A 13,120-nucleotide genomic window follows, 5' to 3' on the forward strand; every position below is an offset into this window, starting at 1 on the left:
TGTTTTTTGTTTTTGTCTTTTTATGGGGAAAATGAAATTCACCTGAATTAAAAATGAGCTTAGTTTGTTCAAAATTTATTTCAAACTTCATCTTCAGGTGTCCTTTTATTTTTTATTATAAATTCGAATATGTAATGATTCAACTTTTTTTCTTTTTTTTTTTTTTTTTTTTTTTTTGAATAGCAATCTTTCAATGTTTAATAGAGAAATCAAATATTTAATTTGGGCAGTTAAAGATTGTTTAAAATGAATTTTTGGTTATAGTCGGCTAATATACTTCCTCAGCATAGCTGCTACCAAAAGCGATGACAAGGCAAAGCAATTCCTTTTCTTTTATTGTTTTTCAGTATCTCTATTGCTATATATAAAGACATAGATGATAATATATTTCAAAATTTTGATTTAACATTTTTACAACTCTAAGCCCCCCTCCCCCAATAATATCTTCAAAATATAAAATCTGCATGAATTAAAATAGATTTAAGTATATTTCACGACCCGGCAATGCTCCAAAAACAGTTGTTGTTGAAGACTTTCACTTTGTGCGGATCCACTGCTTTCGTAGACCCCATCTCACAAGGATGGTTCTCATCATCATCTAATAGATGTGTCCCTTTATGTCTAAGTGTATTTCTTGTCTGGATCACAGAGACCAGTTGCAATGGAAGAATGTTGACAGTGTTGCTCCTATTTGCCATCCAATCTCAGTCGCTGCCTGCCCAGTCAGCGTGCTAGTAGAGCCAAGACAGATAAAGCAGTCCACATCATGTGAATTCGGTTCAGTGTGAATAGCTGCCAGGTACTTTAGTCGATCAGTGAGGACATTACCTTTGTTTTGGAGACATTTATGCGCATCCCTAATCTGTGAGCTACAGTTGGCACCTTCTCACTAGTCAATCCAAACAGGACGATATCATCTGCATAAGCAAGGTCAAACAAGATCAATAATCGAGTACAAAATGAAAGCTTAATTCACTTCTACAAATATTTTTTGATTCCACAATATTCATATGAATATTGCTTCAAAGTTCAAACTAGAACTCGTGATCAGAATTGAAAGTTTGTTTCGTTTGAAGTGTTGTCACAAAATCTACAACATAATCACATTGTTCCCATTAGATCACCAAAGTTAAGCAATGTTGAGCCTAGTCAGTGCTAAAATGGGTGACCATTTGGAAATTCCAGGTGCTGTATGTACTCTCTGATTATCTTGCCATTGACCTCCAGCAATGCTAATTCAGGATAGGTGTGGTTGGTATTGTGCAACTCTTGTCTCACAATTACAGGCACAACTTACCCTTACAAGGGGTATCCATTGCCTTTTGAGACTGAACGGAGTTGTTGTCACCAAATAGACATGTATAGTGGTTGGCCTGAGACTTTCGCTGTGCCTAATAAAAAGGCAGAGACAGTGGTGCATCTCTTAATTGAGGAAATATTTCCCAGATTTGGTGCACCATTGCAGTTACTTACGGATAACGGACCGGAGAACGTCAATGGGATCATGAAAAGGGCTTTAGAAGAGCTTAATGTTGATCACGTGACCACCTTATTTTACCACCCGCAAAGTAACGGGAAAATAGAAAGATTCCATAGGACGATGCATGACGTACTTACAAAAAAAATAGGGGACAATGACCGTTCATGGGACATGTACTTGAATCAGATGCTGGCTGCTGTAAGGTTTCATGTCAGCGAAACAACAAAGTACTCCCCCTATTACTTGCTCTATAATAGAGACGTTATCTTGCCGTTAGACAGCATATTAAGGCCTCGTAGAATTTACTACGGGGAAGAGGATCATGAGATCGCTCTGCAGGACATGCATCGGACCTTTACATTAGTCAGGAACAATGTAAAGAGAGCTAGGAAGAAAATGATAGATAGGGCCAACGAGAAAACGAAAGCACCAAATAGAAAATTGTTCTTGTCTAGAATTCTCTCCATATTAAAGAAAATCTGTATAATGTACATATCCATAAGAAAACGAAAATATCATATTTAAAAAATCACGTAAATCGGTCCAGACGTTCTATTTTTAAATAAGAAAATTTGGTAATGTACAGTTTAATGAAGACATTAAAAAATGAAAATATTGAGGGGGAAAAAAAAAAGGGTTATATTGTACGTATCCGTTATCGAATGAAGTTCTCTAAAAAAAAAAAAAAAAAAAAATTAATTTCATCAAGTAGGTTTTTTTTAAAAACAATTTCTTATGATACTGAGCAAAAGGTTTTTAGGAAGAAAAGCTAGTATTAAAGATAGGGAGGGAGTGTCGATACTTTAAACTGAGTTATTTTCCTGTGGCGTGTTCAAAAAAATTCAAAGATGGCTACCTTCAATGCGCTGTAATAAAAACATTTTTTTCTGCTGTAAAAAAAACAAAAAAAAACTACTCAATCAAATTAAGTGAAATTTTTTTTTTTTTTTTTTTTTTCTTTGAGATCTTCAATTCAAAACGGATGTGTATAATATAAGCTTTTTTTTTTCTTTTTCGATATTTTCATTTTTTTAATGCCTTGATTAAACTGTACATATTTTAAACAAATCTTAAACAAAAAACAGTAAAAGGAGATAACTCAACAATAATTCAAACTTGCATTTTTTTTTCTTGTTAGTTGGGATCAAATTTACAGGTATACTATTTAGGGAGTTAAGCAGCAAGATATCTGTTCACTTTACACTTGATATTCTGCATGTCAGTACAGTCAGGGACGCAGAAACCCGGGAGGAAATTCTAAGGTTGAGCAGTTCGAGGGACAAAACTATTTGAGTAGAAGGTTTTCCATCATCTAGGCATTTCTCCAGTGTAGGGTGGAATTTTGTGGCTTGTTGGGTTAGTCAAAGTATTCACGTTGAGAGGGTGTAAGTGTTTTGCATTCATCTGAGAACATTCCATTAAAATACTTCTAGAAACAGACACCCACAGAGATATTACATTTTGATGATGGGTCAGAGGTTGGTTGCTAGTGCAGTATCTATTAGGTTGGCAACTCTTTTTTTGAACTCTAAGAGTGAGAGACTAATGGCAATTGCACCAGCCCAGATGTGACAATACTCCATACATAGGTGCATCGTGGTTTTGTAGAGGTACAGGATACTTTTAGGTGTGAGTAACCTTCTAGCACGATAGAGAGCACACCTTCTTTACAGCAGTCTTGTCAATATCCTCAATTTATTTGTTCCAATTCATGTTGCCTGTGAATGTTTGGCCAAGGAGCTTGAATAAAGATCTTTCAGGTAATGTATCATGAGCCATGTCAATCAGTGGTTGAGAAGGTTTCTTGTAATTATTAAAAGAAAGAAGTTTAGTCTTAGTAGCATTGAATGTTACCATCCATTTATAGTCCAATTTTGTCCTTTATGCGTCACATTCCATAAAGCAATGTTTCTGACAAAAACAAAGGATGAGATTGTTGGTTTTTGAATCTGTTCATCTAACACTGATTGTTGACTAATTTTCAACCTTGAAGTGGTATTTGAAAAAAGTATTTTAGCTTCTTATATTCCGTGGCTTTGTGCCTTGTCGGGAAGTGATTTCCATTAAAAAATAAAATTTGCAAGTTGCACTAATTTTAGTTTACAACTCAAATCAAGAGTTCCTATTTTACTTGCCTCCCTATGAAGACAGAGTTTGACACAAGGTTAGTTTTTAAAGTGAAGGAAAGTACAGTTTCTCAAAAAGGGGCACTTTGAATTGGAACAAAAATAAAAATGGCTTCTGTCTTGAAATTCTGTCCGAATTCCTGAGTTCGACAGAAACATTCTTGAATTCAACAAGATAAACCTGAAGAAGGTCAGAGGTTACATTGACCAAAATGTTGTGAAAATCATACTGAAGATGAGAACAGTAGTCTGAATAATCCAAATAACCAATCCTCATCTAAAAAATTCAGAAACATTAAACTGAAAAGGGATATTGAAGAGTTGAGCACAAAAGATAAAACAATGAAATTAATTTGATAAATCTTGGATTTACAACTTGCTTCCTCTGTTTCAATAGAATATAAATTTTTGGTATTATTTAAATGTTTGTAGGGAAAATTGTGAAAACCAAGAAAAGATCTTATTTTTTTTTTTTCATTTTTCTTAAACTTTTTCTTCTAGGGGATGGGACATCCAACCAGATGTTTGACATTTACCCCTATTTTAGTGAGTCCAACCAAGAGATCTTTTCAGGATTCTAGCCGTCCCTTTCAGTGCAATCGTTTGTATTTCACTTGCACTTGGTTCACCGGGTATGCTTGCTATGTACTTTTTAAAGTTCTTTTTCATAAGCCCAGTTGCTCCTATGATGACTGGTATAATTGAAACGTCTTTTAATTTCCAATTTCGTTTCATATCATACATACTGTTAAAGCATCCATGTGTCATGTGAAATCAAGATGCTGGAGGAAGGGACTAAAGAAAGAATCAAAATGGCATCGCCCACAATTTTTATGGCTAGTGATCTCTCAAAGTAATGCAAAATCTCATTTCTTGTATGCAAAATCTTGCTGCTCAACTACATAAAAGTAGGCTGCGGGAGAACGCAGACAGACGATTGTAGGAGAATTCTTGGAGACTTTTGTTGCGTCTTAGAGTCACTTTGCTTTCTTGCCTTTTTTTTTTTTTTTTTTCTATCTTTTCTGTGTTACAATGTTGAAATACAAAAGCTGTTTTGTACAGAAACTGATTTTAGCAATAGTTGAAGGTTCGTATCCTTGTGATGCCATATTGTCCCCCACCCAGCAATGCCACTGTCCTTAACGTTGCATGCTGTGATTTCTTTTTCTTCTCATTCTGGACTAGTTGTCATCTCATGCATTGGCGATTGCCAAGAATCCACTGTCTCACAAATATATAAAAAAGATAAAACAACCCAAATGAAAACACGCACTCAGAAACATTCTGGAAAATCTCAATGTTCCCCATCTGCTCTGAGCTGCAACTTGTGCTTAACTGTAATTCTCCAACCTTTCTTGAGGGACCTCCAACAATCTCTAACTGGATGCTGTCCTCAACTCATAACTGTCGTCAACTATTGTGAATGGTCATAAAACTGTCACTTCTAAAACTAATTCTAAAATATTTTTTGCCGATAGTTGTTGTAGTTAGATGAGTATTTGTCATGCATGTTTTGCAGAGGGAGACAAAGATAGAAGCTCAGTCGAGCACCTGCCATAAAAATGGTGGTAGAGCAGAGATAAACTTGCAACAGCTCTTCTGTTAGAAACGAGTAGTAGGGAGGAAGAAAAGGTCGCTCACTAGATTTCGAAGCCAGTTTTATACCATGTCAAAGGAAGGTAGCTCACATGAATAAAAAAAAAAATAAAACAAAAGAAATCACAAACTCTGACACTTGCAAATATTAATTGTACTCTGGATGTGTGTGTGACATCATTGACTCTCTGGACATGAAGGCTCACATTTATATCTACTGTCAAGACTGTGTTTGTCTGTGAGTTGATCAGTTTATTTTCCGATATCCTCCAAACCACAACCTGCTTTTAACTGTATCCAGCTTGAAACTCCTTAACTGAATAGCTGTCAACCATCGCAGTCCCCAACTGTTCCTAACCATCGTAAACTGTCGCAAAACTAATTATCACTTGTAAAAGTGACCATAAACTAACTCTAACCATATTGACTTTCTTTGTCTCAATCACCACATCTTGAACAACAATCCCATTTCAGCTTCCTTTTCTCTTCCTTAGTGAACAACTTCCTATCCATTGTTTTTCCACCGACCCTATTTCCTATACTTTTCTTTTACACGATAAACTTATTTTCTCTTTTTTTTATGTAATCTACCGGGATAGCATGCTCTCATCTCATCAGCCATGACTAGGTACCCCCCTCCCCCCCCCCGAAAAGTGTAACGTTTGCAACTGGATATTACAAAGTACTTTATATATGTCATGGGTCCTCGAACTGATTCCATGTCACATTCAACAATTAACCTTTTCTGGTGTTCTAAATTTATAGAAATAGCTAAGAATTTCTTGGAAGAATTTTTGACAGCAAGAATTATCAATTATCATTTGAAAAATTCAGAAACATGAAGAGTTCTTATTTAAATCAGAACAAAACTTTTCTTTGGGGCTGAATGTTTTTTTTGTTTTTTTTAATCATGGTTAGCAAATTCAAACGATGAATTTCTAATGTAGTTTTTTTTTTTTTTTTTTTTAATTTATTTTTTTTTAAAGTTTTATCACGGCTATGTTTTAGCTCTCAATTTCTCTCGTATGAAAACATTTTTTTATTCTTTTTTTAACAAGGGAGTCATCACTTATCAAGTCCTGAATGCCACTCGAGGATAAGGGCTAATGAATGTAAGGTGGTAGTGTAGTAATCGTTAATGGTGTAGATTGGGTAGAATTTGATTATTTAAAGTGACAGCTAAACAAGAACTTGTATAGACTTGAAGGCAACCATGCTGTAATCCGCTGGAGAGCAGGCCAGTAGAACAGTGTTCCATAGGCGGGCAGTTCTAGGAAAGAAGCTTTGTTCATAGAATCTGCATTAGATAAACAATAGGGGAAATTGTTGATAATGGCTGTAGCTAGTCAAGTGTTTTTTGTAAAAAATTGTCAAGAAGGGACCATGGATTGGAGCTCAGATGAGTACTTGTCATAAAAATAACGATAGCGGAGAGGCAGACTCACAATATCTCTTCTGTGGGAAAGAGGTTGCAGGGAAGAGAAAAGGGTATCATCTACTAGGTTTTGAGGCTCATAATAGTGGTTGATGGACAAAAATCAGAGGCCTGCAGTATTAATGCTGGAGTCCCTCAAGGGTCCAACTCTCTTCCTGATCTACATCAATGATCTCCCTAAACACATACTTAAATCATTCGTTGACATCTATGCTGATGACACGACCATCTACAGCAACACATCAAAGGCTGTAAATGACAAAGCTCTCTGTGATCTCGAACGAGTAGTTCAGTGGGGGAAGATGTGGCTGGTTGCCATTACTGCATCTAAAACCAAACTCCTATCTTTACATCATCAACGCTCTGATCCTCATCTGGCATCAATTGAAATGGATGGTTCTCGTCTAGGAAAGCCCCATGTTTTGACAAGCTTCTGGGCTTGACCTTCACTCCTGATCTGAAATGGAACACGTACATAAAGTCTGTTGCCAAGGTCGCTGGAAAGATGGTGGGATCCTTCTACCGCTCCAGAAGATATCTCACTACTGATGCAATTCTCTATCTATATAAAAGCCAAGTATGTCCAAGGATGGAATACTGCTGCCATATGTGCGCAGGAGCTGCTAAAAACAGCCTATCCTGCCTTGACAGAGTACAAATCTTTCACAAAAAACACCCGTCTAGCTGAATCCACTGTCAAAAACTTTCCCCACTCTTTATCTATGCCTAAATCAAAACGTAGATTCCATAAACAAAGCTTCTTTCTTAGAACTGCACGCCTGTGGAACTCTGTTCCGTCTGCCTGCTTACCTCCTGACTACAACCTGGAGGTCTTCAAGTCCAACATAAACAAATTCTTGATGAACGGTCCCCCTTAAGTAGATACTCTAAATATCCATGCTAACGTACTGTACTTACAATAACCCTTATCCCTGGGTGGCTTCCAGGCATTGATAAGTGGTGACCACCTTGTTATAAAGAAAAAAAAACAAGCGTGCCACACAGCTCCCACCAAGATGTGGCAACAGTACTCCATTTTATGACATACTTGGCTCTTATAGAGATAGAGGATTGCATCAGCAGTGAGATACCTACTGGAGCAGTAGTTTTTTATTTATTTAAAAAAAAATAAAATAAAATATAGAAGAAAATGTAAAGCTCCCACCCATCCATTTATTTTTCCAGCGATCTTGGCAACAGATATATATGTGTTCTATTTCAGATCAGTAGTGAAGGTCAGTCCCAGAAGCTTGCTAAGACATAGTGCTTCCCCAAAATGAGAGCCATTTATTTCAATTTACAGTTATATCTCATAGGATTAGCAAATCTCTCGACGGAAGCAACCTTTCTAGGGCAATTGCTTTTGACATATCTAAGGCCTTTGATAGGGTATGGCATAAAGGTTTACTTCATAAGATCTCTAGCTATGGTATAGCTGGAAATGTCTTCTCAATTATTAAATCATTTCTTTCTGATAGGTTCATAAGAGTAGTAGTTGAGGGGCAAAAATCAGAAGCTCACACTATTAATGCCGGTGTCCCTCAGGGGTCCATCCTGGGCCCAACTCTTTTCCTGATCTACATTAATGATCTTCCAAATCACATCCTTACATCATTTGTAGACATTTATGCTGACGACACTACCATTTATGGTAGCACATCTAAGACAGTAAACGACCAAGTTCTCTTCAATGATCTTGAGCATGTAGTACAATGGGGTAAGGAGTGGCTGGTTACTTTTAATGCATCTAAAATCAAGCTTCTCTCTTTACATCATCAACATTCTGATCCACATCTGGCATGAATTGAAATGAATGGCTCTCGTCTTCAGGAGGCCTCAAGTTTTGACAAGCTTCTGGGCTTGACCATTACTCCTGATCTTAAATGGAACACGTACATCAAATCTGTTGCCAAGGCCGCTGGAAAAATGGTGGGATCTTTTTATCGATCCGGTAGATATCTCACTGCTGATGCTATTCTCTATCTATATAAGAGCCAGGTACGTCCAAGGATGGAATACTGTTGCCACATCTGGGCAGGAGCTGCTAGAAAGGACTTGTCCTGCCTTGATAGAGTTCAAAATAGACTTCGTAGCCTCGTAGGAGATGTCCTTTTCTCTTCCTTGCAACCTCTATCTCACAGAAGAGATGTTGCGAGTTTGTCTCTGATGTATCGTTATTTTCATGGAAAGTGTTCGACTGAGCTTCAATCTATGGTCCCCCCTCGCCAAACTTTCACAAGAAACACTCGTCTAACTGTAAACACTATCAATAATTCCCCTCACTCTTTATCTGTGCCTAAACCTAAACGTAGATTCCATGAACAAAGCTTCTTTCTTAGAACTGCACGCCTGTGGAATTGTCTTCCTGCTGACTACAATATGGTTGTTTTCAAGTCTAACGTAAATAAGTTCTTGATGAGCCGTTCCATATAAGTTATCAAATTTACCAAATTTTCATTACTAATGATTACTATATTGTCGAATTTCTACTGTACACTCTTTAACCCTTATCCTTGAGTGGCCTCTTGGCCTTGATAATGTGGTGATGCCTTTGTAAAAAAAAAAAAAAAAAAAAAATTGGGGCCAGAGCAATTATGATGAAAAGAGGAGCTTGGTTTTAGATGCATTAAAATTAACCAACCACCCTTTTCCCCATTGCACTGTGTTCCACATCAGAAGAGAGAGAATCAGAAAGATCTTGATCATTGCCGACTTTTGAAGTGTTGCCATAGATTGTAGTGTCGTTTGCATAAACGTCTACAAATGATTTTTAGAACATGATTTAGATCATTGATGAAGATAAAGAAAGTTGGGCCCAAGATGGAACCCTGAGGATATGAACTTTTGATTTCTGCCCATTGTAAGCCTAGTTGCATTTCAATGTACCAAATTTAATCTCGCTTAAAAAGAAATTAAACACAACTTAATTTTTTTTTTTTTTTTTTTTTTACATAGGCATCACCACTTATCAAGGCCAAGAGGCCACTCGAGGATAAGGGTTAAAGAGTGTACAGTAGAAATTCGACAATATAGTAATCATTAATAATGGAAATTTGATAAATTTGTTAGCTTATATGGAACGGTTCATCAAAAACTTGTTTACGTTAGACTTGAAGACAACCATATTGTAGTCAGCTGGAAAGCAGGCAAACGGAAGATAATTCCATAGGTGTGCAGTTCTAAGAAAGAAACTTTGTTCATGGAATCTACGTTTAAGTTTAGGCACAGATAAAGAGTGGGGGAAATTAGTGATAGTGTTTTCTGCTAGACAGGTGTTTCTTGTGAAAGTCTGGCGAGGGGGACCATAGATTGGAGCTCAGCCAAGCACTTGCCATGAAAATAATGATAAAGCAGAGACAACTCGCAACATCTCTTCTATGAGAAAGAGGTTGCAAGGAAGAGAAAAGGACATCCCCTACAAAGTCCATTTTGAACTCTATCAAGGCAGGATAAATCCTTTCTAGCAGCTCCTGCCCAGATGTGGCAACAGTACTCCATCCTTGGATGTACCTAGCTCTTATATAATTTATGTTTCAATGATGTTACTCATCTCATCAAGAATTCAACAATATATAATGCTGCAGAGTCAAAGGTGACTTTGTAACTGAGTTCAAATCCTTTGACAGGCAGTAATTATCACTTCTTACACTGATGATTGCATAAGTATAAAACACTTGCATCTGTAAGTAAAAATACTTAATATTTATAAACATATTATCATAAGCTCCCTTCAACTAGGACTGGGCCTCTTTAATAGAGCTATAATAAGCTGTCAACTTAGCATAATACAATGTTCTGGCCTCTGCTGTTGAGCATTATCTAACCAGCTTTTTGAATTTGTCTGCTTACCTCAACATTATATACATGTGTGTGTATATATATATATATGTGTGTGTGTGGAATGGTCTCTACTAAACTCCTCTGTCAATTTTTGGTCTACAAATTTGGACTTTGATATTTTGTGAATTCAGATTTGTGGAACAAATTCAATTTGGTTTTTAGCCTGTAAAAATAGCTGCTAAAAGGGGTAAAAATTGAAAAATTGGAACTTAGCAGATGTAAGTGGACTTAAAGTGCTCCACTACGCATGTGCAAATATACATTAAGTCGGTTAATGTGTAAAGTTTTGATATGATAAACTTAGCTCAGGTTGTAACGAATACCGCTGAGAGCTATATGTTTTCATTTCGATTCTAACTGATAGCACCAAAGTCATCTTTTATAACTTCTGAAATCATTACTATATATTAGGCACAATATAATAATCAATAGAGAATGGTGTCTATAATAAATATGCAATTTACATGAATTAAGATTTAAGTGTATATTATGACTGGGCAATGCCGGGCAGCCTGCTAGTATATATATAAAAATAAATTCAGAATTTTAGGAGCGCTCTTTTTTTTTGCCATGAAAGTTTTTTTTAAAAATGGCTTTTTTATAACTTTAAAATTCAGTCAAATTTTTTTTCTCCGCCAAAATTAATTGGGCAAGTTTTCAGTATCAGTGTTTTTTTAAGTGTGAATTTCTCCAAAAATTGAATACATAATCTGGTTGTAAAGCAAGTCCTCTCCATTTTTTTTTTTTTTTTTAAGGCTTAATAAACAATCTTTTAAACTCATGAATGCAGTCATAATTCTTCCAAGTGCTTTCCATAAACTTGGCAATTCCACATTCACAGAATTCCATTAAAAACCTATGGAATTTTTTTTTTTTTTTTTGAACTTCCTACAAATGAACTTTCAAATCATTAAAAGGATAGCGATCTGTTAGTGTATAACGTGACCGATACTGCATCAACCACACCGGGTGTCCTTAACCTTGTCGGATTCCACCCGATATGACAGGTGTTCTTTCGATCGTACATTGTCCCGTCACAAGTTGGCCTGTTGATCGTCTTCACCGACTGTTTTCATGGTGGGGCGCTTTGCCTCTTGATCGAATCGTCTCCTACCCTGTGTAGGTAGTCTACGGGTACATCAATCACTCCGCTGGTCCTTGCGGCTATCTACAAAATGAAGAGTCCTCACCACAAACAAACGGAACTCCGGTTTATAACAATAACAAACTATTTATTAATTTCATTACTTCATAACAGCTACTGTCTAAACTGAGATGACTGACTATAGCAGTGAAACGATGTAAGACCAGACCAATAAAGTCACAGATTTACCATTAACACAGGCTAGTTAACATCATAACATCAGGCCCTGAGGGCTCCCAAATCGGGAGCGCTTGACCAGACCAGCCCAGCCGTTCAATTTGCTGGCTACGACTCTCTCTTTAGAATTCCTTTTTCTAAATCTAACCCCTTTTCCCCACCTCTCCTTCAGAGAGTGGTTACAAACACCCTTTCTTTCTTCGTCTTAGAGCTTACTCTTCGTCTTATCCACTCAACACCTCTCTCTCTCTCTGTTCCCCTAATTTCTACTCCTCCTTTTTGAACTTATCCCTACCAAATTTTAACCCTCATTTGCACTGAGGTTTTTACTTATTATCAAATTAGGAGTGATTAGTCATTCCAGGTCGAACAATGCTTGGTGGCGACCCTTACCCTTGACCTCTATTTTAAGTTGTCAGCTTTAATCAGCTAAGGATCTCTGGATCTCTTCATACCTCTCAGAGGTTTTAAAAAAAGCCGTTCATGTTAACAGATATATAACGACAATGAGATAAAAACAATTATTATTTGTTTTTTCTTTCTGACAAAATCCCATAGACATTTCTGTTTTGTCCCAATCAGACATCAACACCCCCTCTTCTGCCCTCTCTTCCTTATCCCGTCCGGTCAAACACCCTCAATATGCACCTCGCTGCATGCATTCATGACACCAATAGTGTCATAAGTGTAAGGTTGGAAGAATATGGTGGGTGTTGCATAATTTTCCAGGTCTTCAATGCTAGACTCCTAAACCACCTAGACAAGTTTTCCTGTTTGTATCACCCAATCCAACATATTCTTCAAACATTATATGAACACACCACTCGAAATATGAAACATTTAAGAAAATTAAATTAACGATTCTTACATTATAAAGGCGCTAGACAAGAATGGAGATTCTTGTCTATCATGGAGTCTTCAAAAACAGAAATTTGGTTACAAGCTATATGTATAGACACTAATATTTCTTGATATTTACTAAAGTGCTCAATATATGAGTAGAGCATAGTGGTAAAAAATATACTCATGGCAAGTAAGCAACATAGGATAACAAATAATAAATTTCCATGTACAGATGGAACGATCAAGTTGCTACCTTAAAAAATAACAACACTACAGCTTTATATATTAAAACTTCTATTGAAAAAAAATCAATTCAGATAACTTGATTATATAGTAGAGATGCCTTAATCATCGCCTCAATAGGGGTCCAGAACAGGGAGCATGCCTTTTTCACAAGCACTAGTGGGAGCTCGGTGAATACTCAGTGGATGGCGGCGACCAGGCTGGCTTTGGTGTTGTGAGAAGTCATGTTGGCGATG

Source organism: Euprymna scolopes, chromosome 10, assembly GCF_053919585.1.
Source record: "Euprymna scolopes isolate OS-2025 chromosome 10, ASM5391958v1, whole genome shotgun sequence".
NCBI lineage: Eukaryota > Metazoa > Mollusca > Cephalopoda > Sepiida > Sepiolidae > Euprymna > Euprymna scolopes.